We start from the raw sequence: 16,327 nt of genomic DNA, 5'->3' as shown, positions 1-16,327 counted from the left end.
TCCACTTGCTTTATAAATGCTTTGAGCTTAGGAGTCGCCTCTGATTTCTGTTTAAGAAAGAAAACCCAGGTGAAACGTGAAAAGTCATCGACAATTACTAAAATGGACTTACTACCACCGATGTTTTCGATTGCTAAAGGACCACACAAGTCGATGTGTAGAAGTTCAAGTGGTTCGATGATCTTTGTGTTAATACGAGTGGGATGACTCTTTCGGCTTTGCTTTCCCATCTCGCATGCAGCGCACTAGTGTTCCTTATCAAATTTGAGAAGGGGAAGTCCTCGTACATGATCACCGATAACAAACTTGTTGATGTCCTTAAAGTTGAGATGTGAGAGCCTTCGGTGCCACAACCAACTTTCGTCAGAGTGTGCTTTTGTTAAAAGGCATACAGTTGGCTTTCCTCGAATTGGATTAAGATTTAAAGGATACATTTCTCCTTTTCACTTGGATTTTAACAAGACTGTCTTAGTGTTCTTTTCAACAATCTCAGAACCTTCATCATCGAACAAAACCTTCAAGCCAGTTCCCACAACCAGTTGAGAGACATTGATGAGATTGTGCTGCAATCCCTCTACATATGCTACATTCTGGATTGAGAATTCACCGTTTGTGATCATTCCATAGCCTTTTATCGTGCCATATGAATTATTCCCATATTTGAAACATCCACCATCCTTAAGGGCCCGAAACTCCCTTAGTTCTTCCCTCCTTCCTGTCATGTGACGTGAGTAGCCACTATCAATGTATCATTCGTCGTCGAACTGCTCGTAACTTATAACCTGCAAAAATTAAGCAGATTTAGGAACCCAAAGTTTTTGGGGTCCTTGTGAGCCTTTACAGGATAGGGAATTGGAACAGAAAGATCAGCCGTATATGTTCTATTTATTAAAGTGGTTTCATCCTTTCTTTTGATGGTAAATACCTTGATTATATTGTTTTCTTGTTTTGGTTTATTTGAATTAGACTGTTTACTTTTTTTTTGATTATCATTTAAACTAGTCTTTAGATTCCTAGGGTTAGCTGACGTCTTCTTGGCATGAACATCAGAGTACAAGACTAGCTTTCCCTTTGCTTTAATATCCTTGACTGGGTTCGGCTTCGGTTGTTGATGAGAAAGATGGAGTTTAGGATCGAATTGGTCTTTTGATTCTTGTCACTGCTTGATTCGACACCTAAACTCTTTCTTCGGTTTGTTTGACTGCAAGACCGACAGTGAGTGCATTGACCTTTGGTTGTCTGAGGGTTTACTTTCGCCTGTGGATTCGATACCTTGTGAACGTGATTAGCGTTTTGAGAATTCCAAAATTGCTTTCTCTCTTTGAGATTTTTCTGGTACCTTCTGTTCCTTTGACGTGTTTGCTCAGCAAGTTGTTTTTGAGATTTGTGAATTTTTGCTTTAGATTTCAGTTTATCTTCACGAGCTTCGCTTGGAGATGATTCTCTTGATGCCTTTACCAGTTTGCCTTGAATTTCTTTAGCACCGCTTGTACTTGGCTTATCAAATCTTGAAGGCTTGTTAAGAAGTTCAGCCACGTATCTACCCTTGACTCTCCATGAGGTTTGCTCCGACAGACCTACTGTTTCTTCTGCATTGTCAATGGGTGCTGACCAGAAAAAATTATCACACCCATCAACGTTGTCTTCATCTACCAAAGAAGTTAGCTCAACTGTTTGCTTCTTGGTAACTCCAGTGGTGGCATATACTTGATTTGGTATTGTTTGCACCTTTTTATACACCACTGCCTTTTCTTTAAGGTGTAACACCCCAAATTCTGGTATGTTATTTAAATATTTATTTTTCAAGTTTTCAAGAGGAATTCAACGAGTCAGTAGCCAGACTCGTCGAGTAGATTCGGGATTTTGAGCACGTTTAAGTTGGCTACTCGGCGAGTCCATATTTTGGACTCGGCGAGTCCGCTAGTCTGGATGAAACCCTAATTTCAAGGGTTTGCACCATATTTAAACAACTTTTTAGGACCCCAAGTCAGCCCCCATCACCCCCAGAGCATCCTCCTCGAAACCCTAGAACTCTCTTAGCATTTTGTGTGTTTTGGTGTGATTCTTTGAAGATATTGAGAGAAGAAGGAAGGTAGATCAAGAGGAGAAGAAGGAGATCCAAGATCTTTGTGGCATTTCAGAGTATAGTGAGGTATAACTCGACCCTTTTCTGTTTCTATGCTTTAATCCCCTTTGGAACGCCATTAAAGCTATTCTTGAACCATTTCTTGGCTTGGTAGTAGCATAAAGGACTCATTGAGATGAATAGCCTTCGGATCTAGCTAGGTTTGAGTTCCAGAAGCTTAGATCTAGTACCTTTATGGAGCCATTTTGCATGAAAGCTCTAGATCTACTCTTATAGTGTGCTTTGAGCCTTAAAACCTTCATTTGATGTTATTTACACGTAAAGTTGGAAACTTTATGTGTTAATCAAGCCCTAAGAACCCAGATCTATGAATGGAATGAACTGGTTTCAAGCAGAATCGAGTATATAGTGATTGCATGTATACGACTCAGCGAGTCGTTCTTCATACTCGGCGAGTTGAGTCGTGAGTCCCCTGTTTTCCCCTTTTCGAGTTATGCCGAGTGGAACCAGTGGGTGAGAGATGGACTCAGTGAGCTGGAGGTTAGACTCATTCATGGAAGAACTCGGCGAGTCAATGCCCTGACTCGGCGAGTCCAAGGCAATCTTCATGCCTCAAGAATAGACTCGACGAGTTGTTCATACAACTCGGCAAGTTGGATGCAGATTGGTTGAGTGTTAGTTTCGAAGAAGAACTCATCGAGTCTATGCCAAACTCGACGAGTAGTAACGGGCAGAAGCAAGAAAGTGAGAGTAAGGACTCGACAAGTTGGTGACCCAACTTGACGAGTCAGGTCAACTAAATGTTGACTTTGATCAAGGGTAAGATAGTCTTTTTACCCTCAGCATTATTATCAGTATTTGATTGAGGGTACTTATGGAAATTGTAGCCGGGGTGAAGCCGGAGCCGCAGCAGACAGATTCCAGAGCAGTTCTTTCAGCAGCTATGCTACGAGGTGAGTTTCCTTCCAGTAGGAACGGGTCTAAGGCCACAATGTCGGCCCGTTTAATTAGTAGTAGTTTCCGGACTTCAGTCTGATGCAGTAGTTAGAATGTTTGATGCCTTCGTGGCTCAGATAGGTTTTGCGTGTTATGTGTTTCGGGTATGGCCCGACTCAGTATGCAGTCTATGTTGTTATGCTAGTTGATACGTGTATGCTATGTTATGTTCAGTAGTTCCGGACTTCGGTCCGATGCAGTCAGTTCTGGGCTTAGGCCTGATGCAGTTAGTTCCGGACTTCGGTCCGATGCAGTTGGTTCCGGACTTCGGTCCGAGGCAGTTAGTTCCGGACTTCGGTCTGATGCAGAGGGCAGGGCCCTGGTTAGTTCCGGACATCGGTCCGATGCAGCTTCCGGGCTACGGTCTGATGCAGTGGGTGGGGGCCCAGTAGTTGTTTATATGTTTGTTTGGTATGAGGTAGTTTGGGGGAGCTCACTAAGCTTTGTGGTTACAGTTTCAGTTTTGGTTTCAGGTACTTCCGCAAGTATAGGGAAGAGCTCGGGATGATGGCATCGCACACACCACAGCTTCAGCTTTATTCCTGGGAGTTTTGTTCAGATACTTAGACATGATTTGATATAGTTTTTGATATGACATTCTTATTATGTCATTTAGGATACCTGACGTATGGTTTTTATTATATGACATTTAGCATTATGACTTTTATTATATGTAAAAACAAAAAATTTTGGGTCGTGTTTTTGGGATGTTGCATAAGGACTTTGGACTTGTCTTTGGTTATACGAGCAAACTCAACTGAGTTTTCAGATATGAGTGGTTTTGCCGGTTTGGGTTCGCTTTTGAGAAATTCAGAGCAGTCAACCTATCCTTTATAGAAATTTCACTTATATCATTGTCCTCATCAAATTCAGAAGAATTTTCCACATTCATCTTATTTTCTAAACTTAGTTTGGTACTCAATGAGTCAAATTTTTGCATGGTTTTAGTCTTTATTTTCAATTTGTCATTTTCGTCCAATAAATTCGTAACCATGTCCTTATGGTCTTTGGACTTAACAAAGGACTCAATATTGTCCTGACCAACCTTGTAAGCATCTGAAACCTCATCTGATGATACAATGGATTCACAATTGTAACAATCAACATCGACTTCATCCTCCTTAAATTCAAGAAAGGGAAAAATCATTGTGTGAACCTTTTTGCAAATGTCACAATTCAAACGTAACTGAGTAATACTAGTGTAAAGACGTTTAACAATTAAACAAAAAATGTTCCTTTGTTTTAAAAACTTCAGATTGTCAGGATGCAAATATATCAACTCATCTCTCGTTCTAAATAAGTCTAACTCAGTCTTCTCGATCCACATCCTTCGCTCCTCACTCTTGGATGTCACCCTGCTAATTTGATCGGTTAGGTTAGCATTTGTGAGGCGTGTTTGCAATAGACTTCCACTTAAACTAGAAAATTTGAATTTTAGTTCGTTTAATTCCATTTCATAGTTTGTTACAGGTATTTTAAGTGATTCGAGAATTGATTGTACCTTCTTGATTAACTGATCACAGTCGTTGATCCTTTCGCTCACAGGTTTGGCAGCAAAACACTTATCTTCTTTCTAATTTGCCTCATCACACTCGCCTTCAGTTGTGTAACCCCTCATTTATGACACTGGCATGTGTGGGTTTACATACCTCTTCATCTTCAAAGTCTACAGACCAGACCTCCATGCCACCGAACTCATCATCAACAACGTTTTCATGCACAATCAAAGCATTCATAGAATTGTTAGAGGCTTTCTTCTTCTTTATCTCCTCCAGGTTGCGCATATGGTATGCTTCATCATCTTCACCCTCCTTTTTCTCCGATAGCTTTCTTAACATGCAATCTTTGGCAAAGTGGTTTTTGCCATGGCAGAAGTTGCAATCATATCCAGAGTCTCCTACCAGTTTGCTCTCCTTTTTCTCTTCTTCTTTCTGAGGATTACTTTTGATCTCCTCTTTCGCTTTTTCCGAGCTGTAGCTTTGGGTTGGAAACCATCATTGCATACTCTTCGCTTGTCAGATCACATTCTGACATTTTTGACTCTTCTTCGTCTTCTGCCATATTCTTCGCCTTAGAGAGAAGGGCCAAGGATTCCATACTAGACACCACTTTCGCTTCCTTTGTCACAACACTTTCATGAGACTTGAGAATACCCACCATCTTCGCTAATTAATAGGTTTTAAACTGCTCATGATCCTTCACAGTTGATGACACAGCCATCCATTCGGTTCTTAAACCATTCAGAAATGTGACCTTCTGTTCGATCACTTCTCTTCCAATACCGTGCTTGATCATCTTGCTCAAAAGATGGTTGAAACGACCGAATGCCTAAATAAGTTTTTCATCTGGCTTTTGTTGGAAAGCACCGAAATCAAAGAGGAATAGAGTTTGGATAGAATGTTCTAGGTCCTCATCAGTGGAATACAGCTCTTTAAGTCTATCCCAGATCTCTTTTGCCAGGGTGTATGGGCTCACCAGACGAAAAGTATCGGACTGTAAAGCAAATCTAATCATTCTCATGGCTTTAACATTACACAACAACTTTTCTTTTTCGTCTTGAGGAATCTTCTCCACGTCAGTTAAGAGTTTCTTTTACTCATTTTGAGTCTTAATGGTTCTATTAGTTCCAGAATGAACAAAAGGATCCAATGTTATTGCTTTCCATATAAGATAGCCATTGTCTTCAGAACCAACGACATAGTCCTCAAAGTGATGCGTCCAAACTTCATAGTCTTGAGTGTATAGAATCGGGATTCTGGTTATGGATCCAATGTTGTTGGAGATGTTGATCGGATTGGTTTGTGAATCATCGTGAGACATGATGACTTTTTTTTAGATATTTGCGAGAATCAGACTTGTAAAGATTGAATTAGGGTTTTATCAAAAGCAAGAAACACCGTCAATGAAGAGATGACGGCTCCTACAGATTTGATAAAAGCGGAAGCCCTAAATATATTTTTCCAACAGAAGAGATGTGTATGTATTACATAGTCTCCTGCTCTAATACCAATTGATGAGAAAATTATTCTTTAAGATCGATAGATTCAATCAGATATCAATGAAACGAAAACAAGTAATAGAAAACGATAAACACTAAGATGAATCAAACGAGTGTCAAATGATTAATATGATCCACCTCAGAAGAATTCAACGTGAATTGCTACTGTAGAGGTGTGCTAGGGTTACAATACAAGATCTATCAAATAATAATTAAGATGCGTAAATAATATAATGCATGCATGCACTATATATAAACTAAACCCTAAAACAAAACACGGCTGGACAGCCCAGACCGAGTATACATATGGACCGAAGATCTAAGCCCAAAGAAGCAACTTCTTAGACTTAACAATAACCAAAAATCCTTACTTGGGGTAAAATGCCATTTTACCCCTAGCCAAGCTTTGTACAAGAATGAAGCCCATAACCACAATCCAATGGGCCCAAAAGTCAGACAATCAATCAAGGCCCAAATTTGTCCCAATCTCCAATTAGGCCCAAATACCTTCTCACGGGCCCTAACCCAAGGCCCAATAATGCTCCTAGCCCAAAAACTCCCAAAATCAGATTGTCCAACTAACCCGTATCATTCTAAAACCAAAATGAGGACCAATCTTAAAGCCCAACATCGAATGGCCACCTGACTGAGTACGTGGGACGTACTGGCTCGAGGGCTTGTACACTATGCGTATAGGCGTGTACGTCCAGTGTACTCAACCAAATCAGCCAACTTCTACTTTAAGCACTTAACTCGTTAAGACTTCACCCTAGAGTGCATATCTAACATCCTCAAGTTAAAATATCACGTAAAGTTGCTAACTTCATGTCCATGCATGACCATAAGAAGCTCTAAAACTCAAAAAGGACTTAATGAATGCATGAGGTGTACCAACCCGATATTTCAAGTCAATGTAACTATCTGAAGCCAAGTATTGTAACATAAGTTTGGAGATAATAAAAAGAACACAAAAATCCGAGTTATAACGAAGAAGTTATGACCAATCAAAGATCCGCAACAAAACCGGTAAAACACCGTTAAGCATAAAACACGAAATTTCAATGAAATGCTTTTTAGCCTTAGGTATCTAAATGAAAGTCGTAGATATCATTAAACCATAAACGTATATAAAAAGAATGTGAAAATATGACTTCGTATGAGGAAGTTATGATTTTTATAAGTTTCGAATATAACAGTAGACAGCTAAAAACTCGAATTAGAGATCGAGCGACTTTTAGCCGACACAACCTAAACGAGAATCGAAGATCTCGACAATAGTAGTACAACGGTAAAAAGACAGACAAAAACAAACGTTGGATGAAGAAGTTATGAATTTTTAACGGACTTTTCCAGTCCCGACCTGTTAAAAATAATATTAAAAAGAAAAGTCAAAATTAGCCGACGAAGTCTAAACGAAAGTTGTAGAGCATAATATCACCTACGCGTGGATATAAAGAACGTCAAAATCGAAACTCGTATGTGAGAGATATGAATTTATGAAGTTAGGGACACGAATTCCCACACTATCAGAGGATTCACGACGTGAGCTTGAAGCTCACGACGTGAGCCAGTGATGGATAGGTTCCAGATTCGAGCTGTCAGGAGTCGAGTCAGCAGATGGATAAGATCGAAATCACGACGTGAGCCACTCCATGCTCACGACGTGAGCTCCAAAATTACTCCCTATAAATAGAAACTGAAGGTCTCGGGTTTAGGCTGCTCAATGCTACTTCCCTTTCTACTTTTACTCTGTGTTAAGCATCCCGAGATTACTCCGACGCCCCGATTTCATATCCAAGCTCTGACGGAAGTTTGAGGCCCCGAGATTTCCGAGAAAACGACTTCTTTCTGGTCGAAGTGCTTCCCGAGCAAAGTATCGTTTTCATCAAATCGTCACTTCTACCAAGTGAGTTCATACCCCTATCACTACACTTTCAAATACTTTTAAATGCTTTTAAACACTTTTAGGGGGGGGGGGGGGATACAAGTAAACACATGGTTAAACTTGTGTGAAAACATCAATCTTTTGCTATACTTTCATATTATTGTATTAACTATCATATGAAGTTGTTAACATGCAAAACATCACACATCACAACTTTACCCTCATGGGATACAATATGTTTTATAAATAGAAATATGTTTTATTTATATGTTTGCATACTACATCATACCAAAGGTAACCATTTCAACTATAACATTACGTTTATACAAAGAAATACAACTCATTATTATGCCTTTGTCAACACTGTAAAAAGGGTAATCATTTCAGTAATCACTCATATACATTTTAAGAATACGTGGCTTAATTAAGAATCCATGAGACATTCGTCTTCACTATACTTATCAAGGTACCACTAGAAAGCCCTATTTTATAACCAGAGTCTCCCGTCCGGAGAACGCGATAAGTGTGTATAGATCTATACGAGACAGATGATCTCGCACCCTGGCTGTTAGCTACAGCCGGACCGGCAGGTTAAGGGTGACAAGTGTCATAACATTTCGATGCCTGAAGAACGTCGCTACAGGCAAACCCATCATAGTACGGTTATGAAAACTCGCAGGATAGACAGTTATTATGGTATTATGTTTTTGCGGGAAAAGTAATATTACAGTTATTTTTACATGAAAATACAAACTTCTTATAGTTTTGTTTACTAATAAAACTATACATCATTATGTTAAGTATGTCATATTTACTTACAAGTTACAGTCTTGGGCATTTAAGACTGCTCCTCACTTTTAGGAAAATATAGGTTTTTCCTGGTTCGATACATTCATTTCATACAAACAACGATTCCTAACTCCTTTTATAAGAAAATATCAGATTTTCTGGAAAACAAACCTGAACTTTTGAATGGCATACATTTACACAAATATCTACTTATAAACTCACCAACTTAATTGTTGACACTTTTTTTTAAAATAACTTGTATTCTCAGGGAATCACTAAACACCAGGTTAGCAACTACTTTTGGGGACTAATGCTCTGGCGTTAGTAACATCTTTTGGAGCATCATATTGTATTTGACTTTTGAAACATGTAATAAAACAGTCATGTAAACTTTTCAAGTATATATTATGGTGGTGTGTACTTTCTTTACTATTCAATTGTTATAATATTGTACGTGACATCCTCCGCCCCCGAATGTTTCCACCGTTTAGGTTTGGGGGTGTGACATGAGGCCCCTAAACTTCATAAAGTTGGCACCTTTATTGTCACACCCCAAAACCGATAACGGCGGAATACGTTCCGGGGTGGAGGACGTCATGTACAGTATCATCACAATTGCATAATAGTAAAAACAAGAAACATACAACCATTGCATTACATAGTGAATTTAATTACAAGTGTGTTTTTTAATGTTTAACAATCACCAAAAGTAAATCAAAAATAAGAGATGGGTCTTGTATGCTCCACCTTCTCCAAAAATGTTGCGTCTGCACCTGTCTATCTTTGACCTGAAGATACAAGTTATTTTGAAAACGAATATCAGCATAAAGCTGGTGAGTTCATAAGAGTTTAGTGTGAGTTTTGTATAAAAAGCAATAGTGTGAAAAATGTGCTATTTATATTCATAAGCAGTAGAAAACCTAGAAAATCCCATATTTTCCAGAAAATACATTATAAGTGAAAATTTGTTAAAAGTATGCATTCTTCATTTTTTAAAACAGTTTATTGTAAAACTATATTAGCAAATCTCCAAATAGTAATGTGATAGAATAGGTTAAGCCTGTAATCAGTGATAGAGGTTCAAGCTTCCTTTAGTGATAGGTACTTACTTACTTCGGGATGTAGTTTAGCGTTTGGTGTAATATTTTAGTGTAGTTATAGTGTACTCCTTGTATATTACTAATAGTGAGGATAATAGAGGATCCCATAACCTTCCTAGTCATGCACAGTATAGTGAAGTAGTGGCATCCCTGGGCCTGCATGGCGCGGACTGAAATTAATAGTCGGGATGTAATAGCGTTTGCCCCGTATAGATCTATACATGTAGTGTCGTCTTCCAGTCGGAAAACTCCGGGCGTAGTGGGTAGCGCATAGAGTAACTCATAGCGGGTTAGTGTATTATTGTTTGTTTAGTGTTTTCTCTTTTGTTATAGTGTAGCAATGTTTTAGTATTGATCATAGTGTAATCTCTTACTAGTGTATCGTCTGGTAAGAGTGAGTATTATAGTGTAGAGAGTAGTGACTTTAGCGAGTAGTAGCAGTGGCAACATTAACTATACCTATTATAGTTATCTTAGTGTGGATGGTTCTTGACATGTTAGTGACTTTAGTATTTAGTGAAAAGAGAAATATTCGTATCCCATACTAATATACAAGTTATATAACTATGAAATCAATGACAGTCGGACGGATAACTACTACCCTAAGCCCACAATCAAACAAGAACAGGAAATAAGGCGAGATATCGGTCCTAAGTCCTCCAAATCTTACTTATATAAATATATCAGGGTGGTTACATTTTATAAGTAAATTGATTTAATAAAAGTATTTTCCAAAAGAACATTTAAAATCTAGCTTGCTGTCCAAAAATAGTTTTGAAAATGTATAAATCTGTTTATAAAGCATAGTGATAAATCACATGTGATTTGAACTAAGGATAGTGAATCACATGTGATTAATCCTCGTAACGTGGAAAATCGTTTTGTAAAACTTTCCATAAACATATATAAGTAACTTGTATCTCCCCCCTAAAACATTTAAAACATTTGAAAGGTTCATTAAAGGGGTATAAACTCACCTGAAATCGCGTAAATCGGGTGAATCGGGTAAATCGGGTAAAAGTGTCGGTTGAGCGTTTGGTACCAAATAACGACTTGAGCACCTTTTTAGGACCCTAGATTCATATGAAATATGTATTTTACAATAAATTACACATTTTATGCCTTTTGATAAAGTATTTGGGCATTCTAGCATCGTTTCGGGGTTGTAGGGCCTAGAAGGGGTTCCCGGGAATGGTACAAGGACAAGAATGATTTACGGGAGGGTCCATGAGTTCACTCCCTTGGAGTTTACGGCCCAAAGGCCACTCCTTGGGATTTTACGTCCGTAAGCCCCCTAGGCTTGGCCGTAAACTCATGTATCCCTCCATAGAGCAAGTTTATGGCCTTATTTCACTTCCCTAATTTACTAGCAAGTGCCTTGGACTAATTAGGAGGGTTAAAACCCTCAATTTGTGACATTTTGGGGAGTTTACAGCCAAGACTTGTGCTTAGGCCGTAAACTCCATTTAACCCCTCAAAATGGATGTTTAAATGGTACAACACACTTCCCTTCATCTTAGATAAATACAAGAAGGCCTTATATGGAGTTTTGGGACATTTTGGCATCAAAGTTGGGGAGTTTACGGCCCAAGCATAGCCTTGGCCGTAAACTCTTCTTTTGGCTTCAAAATAAGATGTTTAATGGTACAACACACTTCCTAGGGTCTTAGCTAAATTCCTTACATGCCTTAGGTAAGTTTTGGGACTTGTTTGACACAAAATTTGGGTGTTTACGGCCCAAGCTTAGGCTTGGCCGTAAACTCCTCTTTTTGTCCTCAAATGGTGTTGTTTGATGTACTTAAACATTTCCTAGTGTCAAGGATAAATTACTAAACACCCTAGATGAGTTTTTGGGACTTAAATCCAAGATTTTTGGGTGTTTACGGCCTAAGCATAAGCTTGGGCCGTAAACTCCTTTTTAGGCCTCAATTCTTTATGTTTTAATGTCCAAACTCCCCTAGGTAAATCCCTTAATTAGTATATGAGCTTAAAGGAAGGAAAAACGGGGTATATGGCCAAGTATTGGGTGTTTACGACCTAAGGGGCTTCCTAGGCCGTAAACTCCTTTTAATCATTCAAATCCTATGGTTTTTGGCTTCTAAATACACTGAAGTATGTTTAGAACAAGATAGGGAAAAAGTCCTTACGTTTTGGAAGCCGGAATTCGCGGTTTTGGAGTCGGGTTCGGGTCTAGAGAGAGAAAGTAGTGAGAGAGAGTGAATGTGTGGTAAAAGAGTGTTCAAATGTTGTTTACACTCTTTTCATATGCCTCGGGTATTGCACCCGATACACGGCTACCCGATGCTAAAGTTTAACGGAGTTAAAACTTTTTACCTGGGTGAAGTGGTTGAAAAGTAATATAACTCTATTTGGTTAAATGGGGTTAACACATACAAGTTATATTTACTTATGATAATATCAAGACATATAAATACCTAGATATTTGTTTATTGACGACTCCAATCATTACAGAAAATAGTATAAAATGACAAATTTCGTTAGTGAAGACGTGACTTTGTAACGACAGTAAATTTGGGTTGTCACATTTATGCCTAAGGAGCCCATGAAGACCTTAGATCTGAAAGAATAAGCCTTTGGGACGTCCTAATCCCAACATCCATCCAAACCTTGTCTAAAAACATAACTATTTAACCCAAAAAGAGATCTAAGCATCTAGAAACCAAGATATGAACTTGATACCTCAAACTTCTTGCAAAATGGGTAATGGTTCTGGATCCAAGACTTCCTTCTACAAGACTAGCAACTTCAAGATCTTATAACTCCTTCACAATGAACAAAACGAACACCAAGCTCTCTTCAAAGACTCAAATGCTTGACAAAGGAGGCTACAACTCGTTTTAGGGTTTTGGAGGCTTTGGGTGCTGGTAAAAAGGCCAGCCCCAGAAGATAAGGATCCTTAAATAGGGTGCAACACCCCCAATTAGGGTTTCATTAAATTCTATGTACGCCTAACGTATGTGACCTGAGTCCAGTCTCACCACCAACCCAATACGCTAAGCGTACCAAGCGGTACACCCCGTGTACTGGCTTCTCAACCTGTATGCTAAGCGTACCAATTGCTATGCCTCACATAATACTTCAGAGACCAAAATGAAATTGTTGAATACTCAAGGGTCATGAGTCACATACCAGGGCATAAGTGTAACAATTCTCCCCTACTTGGATCAGACTTCGTCCTCGAAGTCCGCTGCCCCGAACAACTCTGGATAGTGCTCCCTTATCTCCTCCTCAGGCTCCCAAGTCCACTCTGATCCTTTGCGGTGTTGCCACTGCACCTTCACCAGCTCGACTACCTTGTTCCTCAAGGTTTTCGTTCTTCGATCCAAAATCACCACCGGTCTCTCAATATAATTCAGGCGGTCATCCAACTAAATGTCCTCCAAAGGCACCACCGCGGAATCATCTACCAGACACTTATGCAGCTAAGATGCATGGAATGTGCTATGAATCTGACTGTGTTCGGCTGGGAGATCAAGACGATATGCAACCTGGTCCAACCCGAGCTAAAACCCTGAAGGAACCAATATACATGGCGCCCAGCTTGCCCTGCTTCCTGAACCGGATGAAACCTTTCCAAGGCGAAACCTTTAGGAGAACCATATCTCCCACATGGAACTCCAAGTCTAGCCAACGCCTGTCGGCATAACTCTTCTGCCGACTCTAAGCTGCCTGGAGTTTGCTCTGAACCTGCTGAATCAACTTAGTGGTCTTGAGCACCACCTCGGTACTCCCCATAACTTGCTGACTGGCCTCGCCCCAACAAATTGGGGTCCTGCATTTCCTCCTGTAGAGCATCTTAAAAGGAGTTTGATCGATGTTGGCGTGATAACAGTTGCTATACAAAAATTTCGCTAACGGAAGATACGTATCCCAACCCCCACCAAAATCCAACACGCACGCACGCAACATATCCTCAAGAGTCTGAATAGTCTGCTCACTCTAACTTTCGGTTTGCATATGATATGCTGTACTGAAATGGAGACGAGTGCCCATCTCGTCATGAAACTGCTACCCAAATCAAGGAACCATTTTTCTTCCAACTTTTATAACTTATTTTTTTATCAAAAAAATATATATATACAGAAATTCATAACGTTTTATCATTTTTTCAATGATATCAATTTTGATAAAAAAAAAATATAATTTTTTTTTCATCAAATTCACAGTGTGAGTCTTTGTAGATTCACAATGTGAATCTGAATTCACACTGTGAATCCAAAAAATATATAAATTGTTTTTTAGCATTCACAATGTGAATATATGAATTTAGATATGTTTTGTTTTTTTCGATAAAGAATAAGCTCTAAAAAAATATGTGGTTCCTTGGGGAACCATTGATAATGGTTCTCTATTGAAGTTATATATATATATATATATATATATATATATATATATATATATATATATATATATATATATATATATATATATATATATATATATATATATATATATATACACACACACACACACACATAGAGAGAGAGAGAGAGAGAGATAGGGAGAGAGGCAATCTAACGGTGGTTAAAAGGGAAGATGGTGAAGCCGGCGGTGGATGAGAGTGACGTTAGAGATAGGGAAAAACATGATTAAAGGCAGAGAAAAGGATAAAAGAGATCTTGATGATAATGAGGGCAACCTCTGAGTTTTTAAGGTTAATCGAGGGATAGAGGGCAAAGAAATGGAAGATTGACCGATTCAACAAAAGAAGCCAGACATATACCTACAAAAATTTCGGATTCAACAAACCAATGTTATCGATAACGATTGTGAGGTAATGACGACAACCTACCTATATGTTACACAACGACAGAGATGGAATAACGAAGACTATTTCATTTTTGGCGATTGTTTGTCAAAAAAATAATATTATTTTTCCCTTCATGTATTTAACAATTATAACTAATAAATAAGTTAAAACCCAATATTATTAACTCAGATAAATTATAAAACATGAATATTACATAACCGATTGACAATAAGCATTCAAATCATAAGTGAGACGAACACAAATTATAAGAGCATAAGTGTACAACAAAGAAAGAAACAAAACAGAGGGCAAAAGACTTTGGAAAAAGAACCTTTTGAACCTGAAATGGAGAGAAGGAACAATGCAGGAAAACTTTTGTTTATCACACTACTTGGCATCAAACTAACATAAATCTCAAAAAACTTTGCTCCTGTTTGTTTTAATAACAACTTACCTAAATGTAAAAATTCAAGTTTACTTAAAAATAGATCTTTTAACACTTCAAACAAAAGTTCGAGCAATTAATACTTTTAACAAGAAGATAGAGTAGAAAACTTGAACAAAAGTGGTAACACTGAATTGTAGAATATGAGTAAAGGAATGTGGAATATATAATCAATTGAATTTATTGGAAGCATTAATCGAAGCATCAGAATTAACAAAGGAAATCGAAAAGGTTGTAAAGCGCGAGTTTTTTTTTTCCGATCAATGGTTTTCCCGCCAATCTCCAAATCGGTGATCCAACTCCAAATTGGCAATCCCAAATGCAAAATTGGTGATTGCAATCACAAATTGGACTAATTCTAATTGCTAAAAACACATTCCGACAATCGATTTTGACATTTTACAAAAAAAAAAAAATCGATTTATACCGGATTTTTGTAAAAAAAACATTTATATCGCTACGTCACTATTACCTCACTAGAAAGCTCATATCGACACACTATCACCTCGCCTAACTATTTGCTATAGCATCACTACACACCATCACCTTGCCTAGCTATACGCTATAGCAATCATAGTGATCGCTATTGACAACACCGCAACAGTTGCAATCTTATCATGAGGTTTAAACATTCAAAAACTAATTGTATTATGTTTTTTTTTTTGAATTTTTCAATGGTCCATTGATGGGATAGATCTTGCAATGCTTTAAATGGTTGTACATTGACCGGATAAGATTAATATTTTTTGTAATGCATAAAGTGATTGCAAATATTGTATTAGAGGCTTGTAAGACTTAAACTTCAGCGTTCGACAATATATATATATATATATATATATATATATATATATATATATATATATATATATATATATATATATATATATATATATATATATAGAGAGAGAGAGAGAGAGAGAGAGGTTCAAATGTGGATTGACATCTATTGTGTGGACGTGTGGATAATGCTATTCTGTGAAAATTACAAAGAAAATATGTTGTTTGATAATATGAATACGTTCAATCTTATATAATTATTTTAATTATTAAGCATTTTCACTAATTAAATCGTCTATAAGTTTATTATACATTTTTTTTAATTATTCTCATTCTGTCAGAATGTTATCAGGATATTTATTGAGTCGTATTTTGTAATAATTAAAATAAATAAAAAACGATGAATGAGAATAAAAATGAATTAGAATTGGTGAGAATCCATTAAAATAACAATAGTTATGTGAGCTTGAACGTATTCAC

This window comes from Lactuca sativa, chromosome 8, assembly GCF_002870075.4.
Source record: "Lactuca sativa cultivar Salinas chromosome 8, Lsat_Salinas_v11, whole genome shotgun sequence".
Taxonomy (NCBI): Eukaryota; Viridiplantae; Streptophyta; class Magnoliopsida; order Asterales; family Asteraceae; genus Lactuca; species Lactuca sativa.
This window is presented reverse-complemented; position numbering follows the sequence as displayed.